Source organism: Salmo salar, chromosome ssa01 (genome assembly GCF_905237065.1).
Source record: "Salmo salar chromosome ssa01, Ssal_v3.1, whole genome shotgun sequence".
NCBI classification, from domain to species: Eukaryota; Metazoa; Chordata; class Actinopteri; order Salmoniformes; family Salmonidae; genus Salmo; species Salmo salar.
Window position 1 is genome coordinate 63082921 of NC_059442.1, and position 12478 is coordinate 63095398.

Here is a 12478-nt window from a genome sequence, read left to right on the forward strand (position 1 = left end):
GAGCATGGTGAAGTTATTTATTAGGCTTTGGATGGTGTATCAGTACACTCACTAAAAAGATACATGCCTGCTTCCTAACTCAGTTTCCAGAGAGGAAGGAAACTGCTCAGGGATTTAATCATGAGGCCAATGGTGATTTTAAAACAGTTACAGAGTTTAATGGTTGTGATATGAGAAATCTGAAAACATCATAGTTACCCCACAATAATAAACTAAATGACAGAGTGAAAAGAAGGAAGCTATATTCCAAAACATTCATCCTGTTTGCAACAGGCACTTAAGTAATACTGAAAATATTGGGGCAAAGAAATTAACTTTTTGTCCTGAATACAAAGCATTATGTTTGGGGCAAATCCAACACAACACATCAGTGATTACCACTCTTCATATTTTCAAGCATGGTGGGAGCTGCATCATGCTTAGGACTGTTATGGTGACACTATTACTATCTGGACGGCAGTCAAATTCCAGATGACCGTGTAGTCATGGTAGTTAGGCTTCTTCAAGCTCTGATGCTGCTGGTCAGTAGTAGCCTACCAAGCTTGCTAACTGCCTGGTACTCCGCACTCTATTATTCCTCTAATCACTCTGACAACAATGCAAATGTTAGCGAAAATCAAATGAAACCCTTCATGAGAGCCCATGAGCTTATGTTGCGCAACATTTCTGTAGGTTATGCAATTGCGTGAGAAAACAGAGTGATGGCCTCTATTAAAAAGAGGAGGATCCTATCAGCTTCCTACAGGCTAGGCCTGCTATATTTATTTCTCAACTCTCCTAATATTAAGCACATTGCTTCTCTTTTCAACAGGAGTATAGCGTACCTGGCTGGCATTTAAATGAACCACGTGAAAGCATCCTCCATTCGCTATTTAAGTGCATAGATGACATGAAGTTTTTTCCGCTGCCCCTTTTTTTTCACAGGTGCATAATAATGGTCCATTCTAAATCAAAACAAATTTTACACATATATTATTTAGTATATGTAAAAACAAGATTCAAATAACAATAGTGTGATGGGTGACAATATTAGCCTATCACTTGTGAATGAAATATTATCACTTGTGAATGATGTCCATTTTAAGGCAAACATCACATTCTTTTTTTTGCGACTTTTTCAAATCATGTTTTATTTATTTTTTATTTAACCTTTATTTAACCAGGAAGGGCTCATTGAGATTTGTCATTTATTTTTCAAGAGCGTCCTGGCCAAGATAGGCAGCACCAAGTCATTACACGAAGACCAGACAGACAACATGAAAAACTACATATAATTTAGTAAAAAAAAGATTGAATTCACAAAAGTATAACAAAATCATTAAACAGCAAATTAAAAACATTGACAGGTCAGGGAATCAGCCTCAAAATCCTTCATCAATAGGGACAAGTGTTTCAGGTTTAAAAGTATTTTGTAAGGCATTCCAAACTGATGGCGCAGAGTACATGAAAGCCCTTTTACCAAATTTTGAAGAGTTTGGAACAGTTGGCCAAGCCCTTAGACCTATATGTTTAGATTAGTTATGTATCACAACAAAAGTGGCCAAATAACTTCTTAAAATAAAGCACATTAATCCGCTTTACAAGGGGTGTAGAGCATAACTGGCATATATATGCAGCCATACGTTTCAAGTTTGGGGAAGATAATTCTCTCCATAAAAATGCAACTTTATAATAAAAGCAATTCATGCATAATCACATTTGTGGAATGAGGGGTTAATCCGGTAATCGGGGGGAAGCTATAACCTTTAACTAACCTCGTTCAGTCTCCTCAGGACTTTAAATGGCCCCACAAACCGCGGACCCAGCTTCCGGCAGGGCAGGCGGAGGGGCAGGTTTCAGGTCGAGAGCCAGACCCGGTCACCCGGTGCAAACACCAGGGCCTCACTGCGGTGACGGTCTGCGATGGTTTTCTGGCACAGCGCGGCCCGCTGGAGGTGAACATGGGTGGCGTCCCATGTCCCCTCCGCGTGCCTGAACCAGTCATATACCGCAGAAGCCTCGGGCTGACTCTGATGCGAAGGCGCCAGAACCGGCTGGTACCCCAGTACGCACTGGAAGGGGGAGAGGTTAGTGGAGGAGTGGCGGAGCGAGTTCTGAGCCATCTCGGCCCAGGGCACGAACACCGCCCACTCCCCCAGCCGGTCCTGGCAATAAGACTGCAGAAACCTGCCCACATCCTGGTTCACTCTCTCTACCTGCCCATTAGTCTCGGGATGAAACCCCGAGGTAAGGCTGATAGAGACCCCCAGACGTTCCATGAACGCCTTCCAGACCCATGTAGACCCAATAGATCAACCGGTCACGGACAGCAGACGGAACGTACAGACGCCCAGCGGGACACTGGAGGGGAGTGGGCTCTGCATGTAACGCCTGCTCAATGTCTGCGTCCAGCTCCCACACTACCGGCGCTACCAGGCAGGAGGCCGGGAGTATGGGAGTATGATCCATGGGCCGCTCCTCTGTGTCATACAGCTGGGACAGTGCATCTGCCTTCATATTTTGGGAACCTGGTCTGTAGGAAAGGTTGAAAACAAAACGAGTAAAAAACATGGCCCACCTTGCCTGACGAGAATTCAGTCTCCTCGCTGCCCGGATGTACTCCAGGTTGCGATGGTCAGTCCAGATGAGAAAAGGGTGTTTAGCTCCCTCAAGCCAATGTCTCCACGCCTTCAAAGCCTTGACCATAGCCAACAGCTCCCGGTCCTCCACATCATAGTTTCACTCCGCCGGGCTGAGCTTCCTCGAGAAGAAGGCACAGGGGTGGAGCTTCGGTGGCGTGCCCGAGCGCTGAGAGGCGGGTGGTCGAAGACTGCCTGGAAGCGGCGGGTGAACTCCTTGAAGTGGTCCAATGCTGCATCTCCCTCTCCCCACACGGCGTTAGCCCACTCCAGAGCTCTCCCCGAGAGGCACGAGACGAGGTCAGACACCCTCTCCCTTCCCGAGGGAGCTGGGTAAATGGTGGCCAGGTATAGGTCCAGCTGTAGTAGGAAACCCTGGCAGCGTGCCGCCGTCCCATCATATTCCCTGGGAAGGGTGAAATGCATCCCACTGGGACCGGGTACAGGAGGGACGAGTAGTGGTAACTACTGTTGTGCTGGTGGAGGCACTGGAGGGACTCTCTGTCTCTCCCAGTGGTCCATGTTCTGGACGACTCGGTCCATCATGGCGCCGAGATGTTGCAGCATCGCCGCGTGCTCTCTGACGCGCTCCTCGACCCCTACAACCGGGGTACCTGCTCCTGCTGACTCCATGGTGGGTGTGTAATTCTGTCAACAGTGTGCGCAACTGGTTAACTGAAGTCAGGTGCAGGAGAGCAGAGATTAGTAAACAGAGCCGCTCGAACAAGGAGAGGAGCTGACTTCGGCGGGAGTCGTGACAAAAACTGTTTTTTTTATGCTAGTGGTTGTATTAATTTCAGATCGATCGCATTCCACAACTATCCCAGACTATGTTTGGAATATTTATTTCTCGCACAGAATAGAATAGGTCAACTTTTGTACTATGGGGGATAGTAGATTGACACAGGGTAGGGCTTTTGCGGTTTGGTAGGCCTACAAATACATTTGGACTGTCTTCACTTGTAGCCTGTGAGGAAGACCTGAATGTGATGAAGAGCCATGTGAGTGAGAGGTGCTTCGGCAAGCAGCCGGGAAAAGGGAATTATTATTATTATTTTCAGCCCAAGGGCACAACGGTCGCTGGCCGCAAAAGGCATGGCTTTTTTTAGGGGGCATTACGGCCACACAAAGGGGATGCAGCTGGGAAATTTGAGGCATTATCAAGTGCTTGTCACATTGTGAATTAGAGACTGATGAAGTGTGTACAGCCTGCACAAAAAATAGAGCAGAGCTCATGCCTTTCATGCAACTTATTTCAAATCATCATTAGAGCCGCATCATGCAGCCTTGAGTGTATTAAAAATCAAAACATATAGCCCGCCATTTTTATCACAACTAGTTACATAAAGAACTCTAAATGAACTACCTCAAATTGTTTGGAGAACAGATCCTTTCTATTTTCAATTGTATTCTTCATACTATAAAATAATATTCTAAGTAAATCTTGTCTGCTAGTAAATGAACTAGTGTAGCCCACAGCCACATGGCATAGCCAGATCAGGGCCTAACATAAGGACAACTCAGAGTATGCTATTTTGTTCTTCTGAAATACACTACATTTTCTTCATATCATGTTTCTTTAGACCTGTCTAAAATAAATAATGGATTTATTGTGTTGCCTATATTACATGGATTTATGAGACTTTTTAAAATGTAAATGTTCCAAAGAATTTTGAAAATAGAAATGGGTAAATATTGTATAATCCAGGTGTGCAAAGCTCTTAGAGATTTACCCAAAAAGACTCACAGCTGTAATCGCTGCCAAAGGTGTTTCTAACATGCATTATCTCAGGGGGGTGAATACTTATCTAATCAAGATATATTAGTGTGATATTTATCGTAAAAAAATTGACATTAGAGTATTTTGTGTAGATCGTTGACCAAAGATGACATTAAATCCATTTTAATACCACTTTGTAACACAACTAAATTTGGAGGGGGTCAAGGGGCGAATACTTTCTGAAGGCACTGTACCTGACGACAGAGCATTATCTGCCAAGCCTCCTCAGAGCAATGCAGAGACAGACACCATTTGAATGTCTGCAGAGTTGTTACAACTTCATCTTCACACACAAAGTGATTACATCCCTCTGTGACCAAGAGAAAGTGGTTGTTTTTCAATTCTATGAAATGATTTAGTATTTTTTCATATTGAGAGCTCTAAATCCAGCTGAGAATATCACAGCAAGATGAGACAATGATTGCTAGACTGGCCCCTTCCTTGTGCTATCTCCCAGGTTGGGCTCCGTCGATCCGAGGGAGAGCAAATCGATTCTTTGTATGGATAGGACAGAAAATGTGACACGTCACTACATATGCAAATGTGGGGTGTGAAACCTGACAGTTCAAGTCAGCTCCACTGACAGAGTGGTAACGGAGAGCAGACCGATGGGGTTTTCTGGCACTATAAGGCACTGGACTTTACGATGTTCACAGAGCGCTTTGTACACAAAAATGTCAGTCGGAACTGGTCCAGAACTGCTAGAAGTCCCCAATATATGGGACTTAACATCAAAGAGGTTTATCGTTAAATATTTCACTATCTAGCCAAGTTTATTCACATAGATGTACTGTAAAGGTGAAAAAGGCATCGACAGCCCCTGGTTACTGGCTTGAAAAGAATGCCTACAGCAAATAGGCACCTAAAGTAGGTTACACCAAGCACATAGAAATGGCCTCAAAACTGCTGCAGATTTTATTCAGAGATTGAAAAGAAGAGCATAATATCAGTACTTCTTCATGAATGGGTTGCTTTTATCAGGATATGGAATGCAATTTCTGTGTTTAAGGGCGAAAGCAATTTTGTCGAAGATGCAATAGGCAGGCCTAACCACAATCATTATGATATATTATACACCGAGCAAGGCTATACAGAAAGGGTGCTCAAACTTTTGAGGGTATTGAAATAATAGCTTTTTTGAAAGTAATCACTACGCCAGCATGTCTGTGTCAATAACTGATTTCACCTGTATTCCTACACTTTGGACTTCAAAGTAACACTCAGCTTTGTTAAAAATACACTCAAGTAAAACTTTTATATTCAGGAGTATAATATTCTCCACCAACATTAGACAACTATACAGAAATCCCTCAAATTGCTGAAGTAAGTCAATTAAATCAATAATGAGAGAATAGTCAGATTAACTGATAACTAAAATAGCAGTGCAGATGACACTCTTTTGCTAAGTGCAGAGATGTTTTATAATTAATGCATCTGTAGGGGACTTTTACTAATGCTACAGACTTTGTGGCACAGCAGAAAGTTCAGCTATGTGAGCCACTCCAGATCACTAATCTGGCAAATGGACATAAATCAGCACCAACATGAGCAGATCTACATCTGGGATGCTCTGGTTTAATCAGCTGTCTGCTTGACATGATCTTTTGTGGTCCTGCAGTTATGGATTTTAGATTTTTTTGGTTCTGAAGTGTTGGGAGAGGTTAGCTGCACATTGTTGCTGCCTCCATCTCATTTGAAGTATTACTAGCTGGTTCTTCTGTTGTCTTTTGTATGTTTCTCCTAGCACAATAGATTGTATGACCCAGATAGAATCCCTTTCGATTACTTTGAAAGCAATTTTCTATTACTTTGAAAGCAACTGTCCTTTTTGCCACTCTTGTGTTATGAAAGACCACATTAGATTTTTTTCAGGTCATAGTCATTAATCTGAATTAGAAAACAAATACCCAGGTAGGTGTAATTTAGTTGCATTCATGAGCCTCTGAAAATTAATTTAAACAGACATAAGGAGTCATCCTGATCTTCCAGCAAGCCAGCCACAAAACATATTTTTAAGTGGCTTGTTGACTTAAGTAGAGTATTGATTAGGAGTTTCTGGATTAGATGTTTTTCCATCTCTCCAATAGAAAAGGTTGGGGGTTGGCTAATGCGATTCTAGATCTGGTTAAGTGCAACTTTTCCCTCAAGTTAACTACAGGTCTGTGACACGTCTTCTTGTGTCTTCATTTTTACATGATCCCTCTCCCTGTCCTTTCATGTCATGGCATTCATTCCATTAGGTGAATATGACCTTTCAATTATAATCCATTGGCCTACATTTCTGACCAAGAATGTAAAAGGTACTCTATCTTTGTACTTTATACCATCTTTGATATCACAAGCCATATAAAAAAAAAATCCACTCCCTTGTTGAGACAGAGTAACATGTTTGAAGGGAATGAACGTGTGCTGTATCTTGGTGCTCTGAAATAGAGATGATTTAGAGAGAGAGAGAAAGGGAGGGAGCGAGCGATAGAGGAATAAAGAAGGAGTACAGCACAGCCCTTTGAAATTATGTCTGGGTTGGTGGCATTTCTAGCATGCAGCCGAAACAGGGAGCAGGTGGAGAGAGGGTGGGGAGCAGAGAGGGTGGCGGGGTGCGGGCTCCGTCTGATGATGTGAGTAGGCGATATGACACGCTGGGTCGAGGGCTGTCTCGAGGGAAACACCAGTGATGTAATGGAAAGAACCGCTGATGGATTGATGGAGGGATGGAGGAAGATAAAGGGAGGGGGAGAGGAAGATGGAGGGAGATAGGCAAATTGAAGGAGAAAGGGAGAGAGATGAAGGAAGATGGATGGTTACTTTACGCGTGGCTACATAAAATGGCTATACAGCACACATGAGTTTATTCCATCTATGCTGTTGGACAGTTTACTGTAGCTAAAGGAAACGGTATACAGTATACAAAACATAAAATGCGTCTGAGACTGCAATTCTTTTGTGTCAAAATGTTAAACCTTTTTTCTGTAACATAGGATTGTCACGGGTCCATACTGAGTGCTATATCTGTTGCAGGTACTTAGGCAGTAAAAGAAGAAATATGTTTTCTATGGGCTTGATCCCTTTTAAAGACAACAATAAACTCAGCAAAAAAAGAAACGTCCTCTCACTGTCAACTGCATTTATTTTCAGCAAACTTAATTAACATGTGTAAATATTTGTTAGAACATAACAAGATTCAACAACTGAGACATGAACTGAACAAGTTCCACAGACATGTGACTAACAGAAATGGAATAATGTGTCCCTGAAAAGGGGGGGGGGGTCAAAATCAAAAGTAACAGTCAGTATCTGGTGCATTAAGTACATCAGTGCATCTCCTCCTCATGGACTGCACCAGATTTGCCAGTTCTTGATGTGAGATGTTACCCCACTCTTCCACCAAGGCACCTGCAAGTTCCCAGAAATGTCTGTGGGGAATGGCCCTAGCCCTCACCCTCTGATCCAACAGGTCCCAGACGTGCTCAATGGGATTGAGATCCGGGCTCTTCGTTGGCCATGACAGAACACTGACATTCCTGTCTTGCAGGAAATCACACACAGAATGAGCAGTATGGCTGGTGGCATTGTCATGCCGAAGGGTCATGTCAGGATGAGCCTGCAGGAAGGGTACCACATGAGGGAGGAGGATGTCTTCCCTGTAACGCACAGCGTTGAGATTTTCTGCTATGACAGCAAGCTCAGTCCGATGATGCTGTGACACACCGCCCCAGACCATGACGGACCCTCCACCTCCAAATCGATCCCGCTCCAGAGTACAGGCCTCCGTATAACGCTCATTTCTTCAATGATAAACGTGAATCCGACCATCACCCCTGGTGAGACAAAACTGCGTCTCATCAGTGAAGAGCACTTTTTGCCAGTCCTGTCTGGTCCAGCAACGGTGCGTTTGTGCCCATAGGCGACGTTGTTGCTGGTGATGTCTGGTGAGGACCTGCCTTACAACAGGCCTACAAGACCTCAGTCCAGCCTCTCTCAGCCTATTGCGGACAGTCTGAGCACTGATGGAGGGATTGTGCGTTCCTGGTGTATCTCGGGCAGTTGTTGTTGCCATCCTGTACCTGTCCCGCAGGTGTGATGTTCGGATGTACCGATCCTGTGCAGGTGTTGTTACACGTGGTCTGCCACTGCAAGGACAATCAGCTGTTCATCCTGTCTCCCTGTAGCGCTGTCTTAGGCGTCTCACAGTACAGACATGGCAATGTATTGCCCTGGTCACCTCTGCAGTCCTCATGCCTCCTTGCAGCATGCCTGAGGCACGTTCACGCAGATGAGCAGGGACCCTGGGCACCTTTCTTTTGGTGTTTTTCAGAGTTAGTAGAAAGGCCTCTTTAGTGTCCTAAGTTTTCATAACTGTGACTGTGTTGCCTACCGTCTGTAAGCTGTTAGTGTCTTAACGACCGTTCCACAGGTGCATGTTCATTAATTGTTTATGGTTCATTGAAAAAGCATGGGAAACAGTGTTTAACCCCTGTGCGGCCTCCGTCCCGTATGCGGGACGGACATCCAGCGAAAAATCCTATCTTTATTAGCATAACAAAATGTAATAATTTTTTTATTTCAATTTTTTTTTCTAATTATATCGTTTTATAGATACACCTCTCCTGAATCGAACCACATTGTCCGATTTCAAAAAGGCTTTACAGCAAAAGCAAAACATTAGATTATGTTAGAGGAGTATATCGTAAAAGTAGCCACATAGCCATTTTCCGACCAACCACATGCATCACAAATAACCAAAAAACAGCTAAATGCAGCACTAACCTTTGACAATCTTCATCAGATGACACACCTAGGACATCATCTTACACAATACATGCATTCTTTTGTTCGATAAAGTTCATATTTATATATAAAAACAGCATTTTACATCGGTGCGTAACGTTGACTAACTATTTTCCCTCAAATGCATCCGATGAAACAGCGCTACAATTTACTAAATTACTATTCGAAAACATTTTTAAAATGTAATATTGTCATTCTAAGATGTATAGATGAATATCTCTTGAAAGCACCTGTAATGCCAGATTTAAAAATAACTTTACTGGGTAATCACACTTTGCGATAAAAGGGGATGCAATACTCAGAAAATTACCTAGTAATACAGGTCAGCGCCATCTTGGAACAATCGCATATCACATCTAGTCTTGTATACTATTGTCAATAATCCCTTACCTTTGGTTGTCTTCATCAGAAAGCACTTCCAGGGATACCAGGTCCACAACAAATGTTTTTTCGTTCGAAAAAATTACTCCTTTATGTTCCAAGAGCTTGTTCTTGTTAGCGCGTCTGAAGGCTGATCCAAAAGCTCCGTCCGCCGCGGGACAGCTATTTCGAGAAAATGCATTTTTTTTCCATTTAGGTTCGTTCAAACATGTCAAACGTTGTATAACATAAATCTTTAGGGCCTTTTTCAACCAGAGCTCCAATAAGATTCAAGGGGGATGATTGCATTGTCTTTCAAAACGTTTCGAAAGGGGAGGGTAGCCAGGGCCGCCGGCGTCATAATGGTGATGGCCCTCCTCATGTGACCAATTTCAACAGCGTCTCATTCATTCCGTTTTAACAGTAGGAGACTCAAACCACTTTGTAAAGACTGGGGACATCTAGTGGAAGCAATAGGAAGTGCTCAATGAACCATAGCTCACGGTGTAATTAATAGGCAAAGTGGTGAAGTTGAGTCCACAATTCAGAATTCCACATCCTGTTACGATCGGTCTCGGGGTTTTGACTGCCATATGAGTTCTGTTGTACTCACAGACACCATTCAAACAGTTCTAGAAACTTTAGGGTGTTTTCTATCCACAAGTATTAATTATATGCATATCCTAGCTTCTGAGTTTGAGTAGGAGGCCGTTTAAAATGGGCACACATTTTTTTCAAAAATCGCTGTAGCGCCCCCTATCCTAGGCGACCGTCAAGAGGTTATTAAACCCTTTACAACGAAGATCTGTGAAGTTATTTGGATTTTTGCGAATTATCTCTGAAAGACGGGGTCCTGAAAAAGGGACGTTTCTTTTTTTGCAGAGTTTGTGTCCTCTAGTCTTGTAAAGAGCAGGTTTAACGGCTGATCCCTTATCTATGGTGGTAAAACACATCGGACGATGACTAGTCCACTCACACTCCACCATGTGTGTTTGCACATTTAAACACTCGGGGGGACTTTCTCTCATTCCATATCTTACTATTTTCAACAAGCACGCAGTTGAAAACAAATACTGACAGTGGGTTTATTCAATATTATTAAAATAAAATCATAGTAATTGGTAACCTAGCAATGGTTGAATCACTATTGGGCAACATTTTGCCACTAGCTGCAAGTTTTTATATTTTAAGGCAAGTCTTTAAAGGGAATTGAAAGATTTTGAATTCATTAGTAGCGTTGTGATGAAAATGTACCCTGAGATTATGCAAAATCATGTTAATTCCATCTCCGGATAAGCTGTTAGCAGGAGAGAGACATTTTTAGAGCTCGTCTTAAGACAGCACTGTGTACTGTACCAGTCATTCTGAGCAGGAGTTCTAAACCTTCCAACTAAATTATAGTGTCCTTGAGTAGCTGGTGACAAGTAGAGCAAGGTCCTTTTCTCTCTCTAATAACTTCCAGATAGGGCTGTAGAGAGAATAAAGCATTACTATACAGGCACTTGATTTGGTTCTGATCGCTGTCTGATTCATCTTCATTGCTATACATTTCTTTACCTTAATTTTACTTCCTCAGTGTCGCTGAGAAGGGCAGATGATTCAAGGCTTTTATCCGTTAGATGAGGTCCAATAAAATATTAAGCCAGGTTGCAAATTCATGTAACAATATTGGTTATATTTTCAGACTTCCTCCATTTTATTGACTTGAACTTTTCTGATGATGATATTGTGCATTTTGCTGTATAGTAAATGATAGACGAAAGCGTGTGGATTTCAATACATTTGCAGATGTGGAGATACCTCTGCTTTTAATGCTTGACTGTTGTTACGATCGTGTGTAGAGACGGACTAAGGCGCAGCGTGCTCTGAGTTCCACATTTTTTATTATTGTGAAACTTTACAAAAACAAAAGAGGAAACAAACAACAAACCGTAACTTAAGCGGTGCAGCATGCACTAACTCAAAATAATATCCCACAAAACACAGTGGGGAAATGGCTGCCTACATATGATCCCCAATCAGAGACAACGATAAACAGCTGCCTCTGATTGGGAACCATACCAGGCCAACATAGAAAAAAACAACCTAGATAACCCACCATAGTCACACCCTGACCTAACCAACATAGAGAATAAAAGGCTCTCCATGGTCAGGGCATGACAACTGTTCAAATATTTCCTAATGGGATTTTTGGACTAAATGCTAAATAGGCTTAAATTACATTGCATCCAGCAAAACACACTGCCCCCTCACTAGATCATTAATGTCTACCTTTCATGTTGAATACTGTTTGTGTCCACAGTCAGTTTATCCTGATTAGATCAGACTATATAACCCACATATTAACAAACCTCTACTTCAGAAACACCATTGTAAGTCTTGAAATCATGAAAAAAACACTCTCTGATGTTGATCCTGTTTTTGCAAAAGGGTCCATGTTGGAGCTGTGAATAAGCTCTTTAGTAAAAATCATAGCACAGAATTCTCTTTGATCCACCCCAAAGTTTCTTTGATGATGGGAACAAACACAAGGACTTTGTCAGGCTAATTGGGATGTTATTTTGTTTACTACGACACCATCTGAAACAGTCTATGTGTGAGTGTTGTGGTACTGTAGGGACCCAGGGCCCCAGGTGTAGGCCCTGTGTTATTTAGATGATTAAGACTAGGACAAATAGAATTTGCCTGTTTTATGTGACGTCCTCCTCCCTACACCAGAGACACAGCTGGACGTGGGAGGGCATTAGGGACGTACTTTAAAACCCACGTATAGTGCCAATGTACCAATGTGCTTTGATTTAAAAGATAGAACGTTATGCCAACTAATAACATTCCCTTTCAATGTGTTCATCTCTATCGAATTAGCATAAATTATCTCCAATGTACACTGTCTTCAGTTATACAAATTACTTTCTGTAAGTGTTTATGAGTG

The 12478-nt window shown here is 42.5% G+C and overlaps 1 protein-coding gene across 1 annotated transcript in view; it reads left to right on the forward strand.

Annotated features, from left to right (window-relative positions):
* The window catches only part of LOC106607177 (neuroendocrine convertase 2), a 103377-nt gene that overhangs the window by 23806 nt on the left and 67093 nt on the right, over positions 1-12478 (forward strand). The window lies entirely within an intron of this gene.